This window comes from Bufo bufo, chromosome 3, assembly GCF_905171765.1.
Source record: "Bufo bufo chromosome 3, aBufBuf1.1, whole genome shotgun sequence".
Taxonomy (NCBI): Eukaryota; Metazoa; Chordata; class Amphibia; order Anura; family Bufonidae; genus Bufo; species Bufo bufo.
The window spans coordinates 229,501,325-229,510,807 of record NC_053391.1 but is presented as its reverse complement, the minus strand read 5'-3'; positions in this window follow the sequence as shown (position 1 = coordinate 229,510,807).

The following is a 9,483-nucleotide window of genomic DNA, read 5'->3' as shown; positions in this document are numbered from 1 at the left end:
TTTGCCCTGTTTCCCTGCTCTTGTTTTCTAGACCACGTGTCTGTGGTCAGATGTATCTTGCCACCAACACTGTGTGCTAGAGATACATTTACTTGCCGCTGAACGTGGCCATATAGCTCTGGGATGCCCTTCTGGGAGAAATTTTTCCAATGGCCACAAATTTTCTAAAGGCCTCCGAGTCCACCAGGTTATATGGCAGTTGTTGGCGGGCTAGCAGTTCCGACAAGCCAGCGGTCAGCCGTTGCGCAAAAGGGTAATCCGGCGTTGTTAAAGATGTGTGAATTTTATTCTATATTTTTGTATATCTAGGACTGTAATGAGTTAAACTTTTTCTTCTTCTCCAAGTGCCTCCCCCCCCCATCCCTCTCCTTGTTTCAAGGCTGGAGAGAAGAGGGGGGGGGGCAAAGAGCTGGGCTGTAAGAGGTGTCTGATTTCTCATCTTCTTGCAGGTGTCCCATAGAGTGTGGTAGAGATGCGTAAGCCAATCATATAGCTTGATGATATATATTATTCACTGCCTATAGAGAAGCACCTCTTTGAAGTGTCACATATGACGTATGCAGTATTATTGTTAGATTGTCCGCCATTAAAAGATGGCGGACACCTAGATGTTTACATTAGTTCACATTCCAAAAAAGGTACTCACTGCGCAGATGTTGAGTGTTATCTATATTTCTCTTATCACTTTTTCCTTTTTGACCAATGAAACAATGTTTAAGCCTCAGAGAGGACTGCCCTCTTCTGAAGATGTATAATACGGCTTACCTGATGTAATAAAGTTAGAGATTGCTTTGACCAACTTCTGTGTCAGTGTCCAGTCTCTCAACCACGCGTGGATATTAACCCCCTGAGGGTACATTGATCAGGAACACCAGAGTGTATCTTAAATGCCCTAATTTAGGGCGTCTTTATCAAAATGGCACCCCAGATGGGACTCTGAGCGAAGTAGCGTCCAACAGCTGACAAGACGGGCCCCTGAGCTTGACGAACAGCCGAGGGGAGAGGACTGCAGCCTCAAAGAAAGGTGAGAAAAATTTTATCTTATCTGCCTTTCTGCTATTTACTTCGTCATGCTCAGATAGCTCAGTCTGCTGTGAGGTGGTACTGATGTAAGTATAGTAGTCGGCTGTAATGCTGAAGCTTGGAGTCTATAGAACCAATAGTCTGAACATATAGATCACTCTGGTGTGTATATGTTTTATGTGTGTTTGTGTATGTGAGGAGTGAGTTGAGCACAGACGGTAAAACCACAGACAAAGGGAGGGCACAGTAACCTCCTGGTTTGGAAGGGGGCGCTGTAGCGCTGAGGTGTGGGACAAAGGAACTCCGGCTGACCTGACCAGGGAGACGGTAGTTCTACATGACTCATCAAAGGGAAGACTGCGGAGACTACCTGACCTGACCCTCAGGGAGATGCGACGGAGCCCGGCCTGACCCCTGGTTTTGGGGAAGACGTGCGGGGAGTCCCGGCTGACTAGTCAGACGTGATAGTCAGATTTGAGCAAACCAGTGGGGAGGGTGAACCCTTTGTCTGCGGAGGAAAGGGTTAAAGGTGCTGATCACTCCTCTGTTTTGTGTGTGTGTCAGTCTGAAATACTGTTGTTAAGATGGGCAACTCCCACTCACATGGAAATGGAGGAGGAGAATATACTGCTCCTCAGATTGTAGCGAGAGAAGAAGGAAGTCAACATGTGAAAAGTTATAAGAAGTTAATGAAGATTGCAGGATGTGACATAAATGGAGAATTGAATGTTGAAGTATTGAAACGGCTGATACAGCGATGTCGGGGAAAGTTGAATGATGAAGGGTTATTAAGTGCTGCACAGGCATGGCACCGAGCGGCAAGTCGATTTATGGCAACTGGAGGGACAGAAAGATGGGATGAAAAAACAAAGATGTATATGTATACTGTGGGACCAGATGAGCCACCACCCTATCATGGTGCTCAAAAACAAAAGAGCTGGCAGCCCCTGTTGAAAAGTGCCCCCTCCCAACAGAGACCAGAGGGGTGGGTTTGTAATGTATGCAGGCAGAAAAATCCAGATGCACATAACACTTGCCTGGCATGTGGAGCCCCCATGCTTCGTAACGCCTCTTCTCTGATAGCAGTGGCTGCAAACCCCTCAGCCCCCCCACTTGTGGCTGCAGATAATGTACCGCCTCTCATCTCCCTTGGGGAAACAAAGGAGCCAACTCAGCCCATGCCCCCCCTGCCAGCGCCCATATGTCCAGTCATAAATACTGACGGCACCTACTACGTACCAGAAAAGGGAGTGTCACAAAGAGTGAAACCAGTGGTGCCAATCATGATGGGGGCAGGAGAGGGGGGAGTGAGGAGAACAGGAGCTGGAAAATCTAACAGAACGGAGGATCAGAGAACAGATGATGAGGACAGGGAGAGTACAGGTGCAGCAGATGAGGAACCACCTGAGTTGGATGATATGTCCAGAGTAGAGAAAGAGAAGGAACTGGATCTGGTGGTAGCCAAACTGTCTGGACAAATAGACATCCTAACACGACAAGCCCAGACCTCAACAGCCAGGTCCAGTGAGGAGTATAGAACAGGAGGAAAATATGTTACGTTTAGCCCCACCCAAGCCACAAATTTAGTGAACTCACTCCCGGATCCAGAACTGCATCCCATGCCTTTCCAAAGAGCAATAGAGCAGATAAGGAAGACGCATTCAGCTGCATGGAGGGACTTGTCTGGGCTGGTACAAATCAAAGCAGGGGACTCCTTCTGGCCCACCATGCAGCGGGAATTGAATCTCCCACCGTATGCATCAGAAGAACACTTAAAGACATATGAGTCAGGGGAGGAGTTTAGTCAGAAGTTGGAGGAATGGGCAAGGGGGAGATTGGCTGATCAAGCTACTCAGATACAAGATATGAAGCAGGACAAAGGTGAATCCGTAGAAAAATTTGCTAACAGGATGGAACAGATGTTCCGGGATCTAGGATTCAATCGTAATGATACAGTGCAAATAAGAATGTTATCCAGTGCCTTCGTGGATGGGCTAAAAATACCTATCCAAAAAGCCTTAAAAATTGCCCGCCCTGAGTATCGGACGGTTGACCTGGAAACACTTGTAGTAATAGCAAAAAGCATTGAGGCAGCCCCTCGAACTCATCCTGTCATGGTTAGCAGGGAAGGACCCAGGGGAGCAGAAGACAGATTTCAGGATCCAGCCTGGAGAGCCCGTATCACCTGCTATGGATGTGGACAACAGGGACATTTCAAACGGGAATGCCCACATCGGCCAAGGGAGGGGCAGAGGAGACCTTCCCAATTTCCTTGGGCACCGGCCCAAACTGCCCAGGCAGTTCAACAAATGGGGGCAGCCCCAAATCAACCATAGGACGGGGGCAAGCCAGATCCACAAGTCGGAGAGGCCATTAATACTATGGCTTTGTGTCCTCCCCAGTGTGGCCCTACACCAACTGTGCAGCTGCAGGTGGGGGGGAACCCACACACCTTTCTTGTGGATACTGGTGCAGCCAGAAGTGTGCTCCGACTTGAAGAGATCTATGACCCGTCCTTTCTGGACAATATTACTGTACAATGTATTGGCATTGATGGAGAGGCAAGAACATCTGTGCTGACTAAACCATTGCCTGTGTCCTCAGGTTTAGTCCTTTCTCCCACGGTCCTGTCACAATTTGTAGTGTCTACTACCTGCCCCCTCAACCTCTTGGGGGCAGACTTACTCCAAAAAATGCAAGCAAGCATCCAGTTCCAGGAAGACGGAACAATTACACTTTCTTCCCTCCTACAACCAGAAGAGACAGTTATGCTTGCTGCCCTACAAATAATACAGGATGAGATATCTGGAACAGCGATCCCATCAGATGTAATGAAGCTGATACCTCCCCATTTATGGTCCTCAGGGCCACAAGATATTGGAAGACTAAAGGTCCAGCCGGTAGTAGTCACGCTCAAGCCAGGTGCCATCCTACCACGCAAACCCCAATATCCATTGTCAGTGGCACAAATAGATGCGGTGACGAAGCAAATCTTGGCATTCCAGGAAAAAGGAGCAATAATTAAAACATCCTCTCCGTGTAACACGCCCCTTTTCCCAGTTAAAAAGAAGGGGAAAAAAGGACAGCCAGACACTTATCGTATGGTACAAGATCTACGGGCTGTCAATGAAGTTACAGTCCTGGAAACACCAGTGGTATCAAACCCATATACCCTTTTGTCATGTGTGCCTCCAGAAGCCACCCGTTTCACTGTAATTGATTTGGCAAATGCCTTCTTCTCAGTGCCACTTCATCCAGATAGTCAATATCTGTTTGCTTTCACACATGCTGGATGCCAATATACCTGGACGGTCATGCCCCAAGGAGCACAGAACAGTCCTTCTCAGTTCAGTAAAGCCATGTCTTCCATACTGGATGAATGGAGAATGGAGCATGATACAGTGACACTCCTGCAATATGTGGATGATTTGCTCTTGTGTGCTGACACTGCACAAACATGCAGAGAAGCTTCTGTTGCACTACTACTCTTCTTGGCTCGACAAGGATGCAAGGTCAGTCTTGCGAAAATCCAGTGGTGTCAGGACAAGGTGGTCTTCCTGGGCCATTGTCTCAGCCCTGGGGCTAAACACCTGACTGAAGATAGGAAGACAGCGGTTATGAAGATGACTGAGCCTACAACACCAAAACAACTTCAAGCCTTTCTAGGACTCATCTCATACTGTCGACCATGGATTCTGGATGCTTCAATCCTCATGCAGCCCTTGTATGATTGTGTTCCTACTCAGCCTTTCTACCTCACCTCTGAGGCCAAACAATGCTTTGAACTATTAAAACAAGCAGTCATATCCTCTCCAGCCTTGGGCCTCCCGAACTACAACTTACCATTCAGACTCTACGTCATGGAACGTCAAGGATATGCCACAGGTGTGCTAACTCAACTACATGGAGGCCGCAGTCGCCCTCTGGGCTACTACTCAGCCAGGCTTGACCCAGTGGCCAGAGGAAGTCCATCATGTATCCGAGCCAGTCATGCATGTCACTTGCTATTGGACAAAACAGCTGATGTTGTCCTGGGTCATTCACTTCAAATCCTGGCCCCTCATGACATATCAGCCATCCTTCAGCAAACTCAGCCAAAACACTTGTCTGCAGCTAGACATCTCAGAATGCAGTGTTCTCTCTTACTTCCGGATACGGTCACTATCAGCAGATGTCATGTCCTCAATCCAGCTTCACTCCTTCCTTTCCCTCAAGGGGGGTCTCAAGAAGGGAAGGACGACAACATCGATGCCACATACTCAGATGATGAGTTTTATAACGGGGAAGCCCATGACTGCCTACAATTAATTGAACAAGAAACTGAGCCCCTATGGAACATCAAAGAAACTCCTATTCTGGACCCGGACTTGACACTGTTTGTGGATGGATCTAGATACGCAGATGAAACAGGAAAATTCCACACAGGATATGCAGTTACCTCAATGGAAACAGTATTACAGCAACAACCCCTTCCACCGGATAAATCAGCACAGGAGGCTGAATTAATAGCTCTGACTGAAGCTTGCAAGATGGCAGAAGGGAAAACTGCAAACATCTATACTGATTCACGTTATGCCTTTGGAGTAGCCCATGACTTTGGACCAATATGGAGAAGCAGGAAGTTTCTGACAGCAGGAGGCACACCTGTGAAGAATGCGGAAGCTGTGCAGGCCCTGATGGAAGCCCTGAGCCTCCCCATACAAGCTGCAATTTTGAAGATCAAAGCTCATTCAAAAGCGGAAACTCCAGAGGCCCAGGGGAATGCTCTAGCAGACAAGGCAGCTAAAGAAGCGGCAGTGAGGGAAATGAAGGATCTCAGCACCATAATGGCTTTCGCTCCGGGTAAAGTGGCCAGGGGAGAAGGTGGAATTCCAAAGGGATTCTTCCTCACTAAGGATATCTTGGAAGAGAGACAATGTGAGGCTACAGATGATGAGCATGAGGTGTGGGCTCGGAAAAATGCTAGCCCAGATGAAGATCGAATATGGAGATTGGGCCACCTCCTGTGCCTACCGAGAAGTTTATATCCAAATGTAGTCTGTTGGGCCCATGGACCCACACATCTAGGGAAGACAGCCATGAACAATCTCATATCCTCCATATGGTTTGCACCCGCCATCTCTACCTACACCTCTCGATATGTGAACAGCTGCATGGTCTGTGCCAAGTGCAACCCAGGGAAGCTGGAGAAGGTTCCCACAAAGTGCCTAGCAAAACCCTTGTACCCTTTCCAAAGGATCCAAATCGACCACATCCAAATGCCCCCTGCACAGGGGTTCCATTATGCTTTGGTGGTTGTAGACATGTTCTCTGGATGGCCAGAAGCCTACCCCGTGAAGAACCAGACAGCGAAAACTACTGTGAAGAAGTTGTTGAACGAAGTGGTTTGCCGGTTCGGGGTACCTGAAGTGATCGAGAGTGATCAAGGGACTGCTTTCACTGCGGACATTGCAGAGGAAATATGGACAGCTCTGGGAACGCACTTGGCCTTTCATACACCATACCGACCACAAAGCAGCGGAAAAGTAGAGAGAATGAACGGCACTCTGAAACTAAAGATGCTGAAGATGGCCCAAGAGACTGGCAGACCATGGCCAGAAACCCTTCCAATTGCCCTAGCCAGTGTTCGCCATACTCCCAGGGGAAAAGAGAAACTATCCCCCTTTGAGATCCTATTTGGTAGTGCCCCTAAGCTAGGACAGTATTTTCCAGAACAGTTTGCATTACAGTATGACTGTCTAGCTGATTATGTGACTGCTCTATGTAAACATTTGACTGATCTACATTTTCGAGTTTTTTCTTCAATTCCAGATCCTGAGCAGATTCCTGGAAGTCACAAGTTGCAGCCCGGAGACTGGGTCCTGGTAAAGAAACACGTCAGAAAGACACTGGAACCCAGATTTGAGGGGCCTTACCAAGTACTGCTCACCACAGCTACCTCAGTGAAACTTGAGGGAAAAAAGACTTGGATACACGCATCCCATTGTAAAAGAACCACGAATCCTAACTCACCTCCTGAACAATGATGATATCCTTTTTCATTCTATTCATCATATGGGGGGGTTATGTAAGCTCAGACAAATGTTTCTACAAAGATGTGTGCCCAAAACCTCCGCTGAAATGTCATTATTGGGAACCACATTCAGACAGAAGTCCTTTGGTCTTCTGGGTCAACTTAACCAAAGAGCTTCAAGTATATGACTTTGATTACTGTGATGTTGCTGATTGCAGATGTTATGATTTGATGACCATACAGGAGTATAAACTGTTCCAATACTATATCTGTGCTACTGAAGCAGGTAACTCTTACTGTTCCTCCTGGTCTAATGTCATCACTAACACAGGGGAAGATTGGGGATATAGGCCCCAAAAGGCTTTAAAAAGTAAGGATAAACAGGGAAAGAACCTGATACATAGAATGCGTTTATTTGACAGAAATGTGGGGAAAACTCGGCCCAGTGGTTGTCAGCTATATCCAAATACTATAACTTGCAAGGGTCCCCAAAAATGTTACCCCCTGACCCTAACATTGCAGAACCCACAAAGGACAGATCTGGGCATGTACGTACTCAGAAGATACCCGTCAAATTATAGAAACTATGCACCTTGGGGGCAGTTCTACCTAAAGGATTTGGCAAGTAGGTTCATTGGCCCCACTCCAACCCCTGGAAACCCCTTACTGCCCCTTGCTCGCAGTCAGGAGGGAAGGAAACCCTACACAGTGAAAGAAACCTTAGTCACAGAAACTGGCTTTGCAGATCGTAATGTGTGGCTTGATTGGGTGAGATATACTACAGCCCAGGCCAATAGGAGTGCGTGTATAACTTGTGCTGCAGCCCGGCCCCACCTAGGTACTGTTCCTCTGCATCTCCCTCGAGATCATTTCACCTGTTTCCTTGGCCTATACACCAACTCCACATCTAAAGAGATAGCCTGTGAACGATGGAAAAACCAGTACCCTCTTCTTAATGAAGGCCCCAAGATAGTTGGTATTACTATATACAAGGGCAACTACACTTGCTTTGAGATAGAGGGCAAAGAAGGAAAGGAGATGGGAAAATTCCCAGAAGGATATTGTGGTGAGATAGTAAATACCACTGGACAGGAGTATAAAATCCACTTGGTGAATCAAACCCAGGCTCTAGGAGATATAGTATGGATATGTGCAGACATGAAATTGAGAACAAAAATCGAAGTACAATGGCATGGTCAGTGTGCATTAGCCATGGTATTGATGCCCTTTCATATTTTCGATATCCCTGATTGGAGGAAGGTTGTAAGTCATATACAGAAGTCTCCAAGATCCCAGGGGCACATAGGGACAAGGGAAAAACGGGAGACTATTCCAGGTGGTAGTTTGGACGCCCATGTATATATAGATGCTATTGGAGTCCCAAGGGGGGTCCCTGATGAATTCAAGGCACAGAATCAAGTTGCAGCAGGATTTGAATCTATATTCCCAATAATTGTGGTAAACAAAAATGTGGATTGGATAAATTATATCTACTATAACCAGCAACGCTTTGTGAATTATACTCGGGATGCCCTAAAAGGTATAATAGAACAATTGGGTCCCACCAGTACTATGGCATTCCAGAACAGAATGGCTTTGGACATGTTGCTGGCAGAGAAAGGAGGAGTTTGCAAAATGATAGGAGAAACCTGCTGTACTGTCATACCCGATAATCTAGGGCCCAATGGACAGGTCATGAGTGCTTTAAAGGGATTGACCTCACTATCAGAAGAATTAAAAAGGAATTCAGGAATAGACAATTCATGGGCAGAAGGGCTAGAGAATTGGTTCAAAAATTGGAAGCAGATGTTGTTGCAAATTGGTATCATCATCATCGTTGTTTTGATTTTGCTTGTTCTAATTATCTGCTGTATTATTCCCTGTGTAAAGAAATTGCTCAACAAGGCAGTTGATGAGGCCACACCAGAGATGATGATGGGAGAATTGTATGAAGACTTCGATCCAGAAAATCAAGAGCACTGATGACCTCCAGTCCCCCCATATAATGTCAACGCCGGTTAGGGAAAGATCATCTGACTTCCCTGTGCTCAAATCCAGTGTCACGGGAGGTTGTTCGCTAGGAATGACTTGTCGTGGAAGCTGGTGAAGAGGAGGCGGAGCATTGGGACAGATGGTGAGGTTTAGGGAGAGAATGAAATTCAAGGGGGGACTGTTAAAGATGTGTGATATTTTTGTATATCTAGGACTGTAATGAGTTAAACTTTTTCTTCTTCTCCAAGTGCCTCCCCCCCCCATCCCTCTCCTTGTTTCAAGGCTGGAGAGAAGAGGGGGGGGGGCAAAGAGCTGGGCTGTAAGAGGTGTCTGATTTCTCATCTTCTTGCAGGTGTCCCATAGAGTGTGGTAGAGATGCGTAAGCCAATCATATAGCTTGATGATATATATTATTCACTGCCTATAGAGAAGCACCTCTTTGAAGTGTCACATAT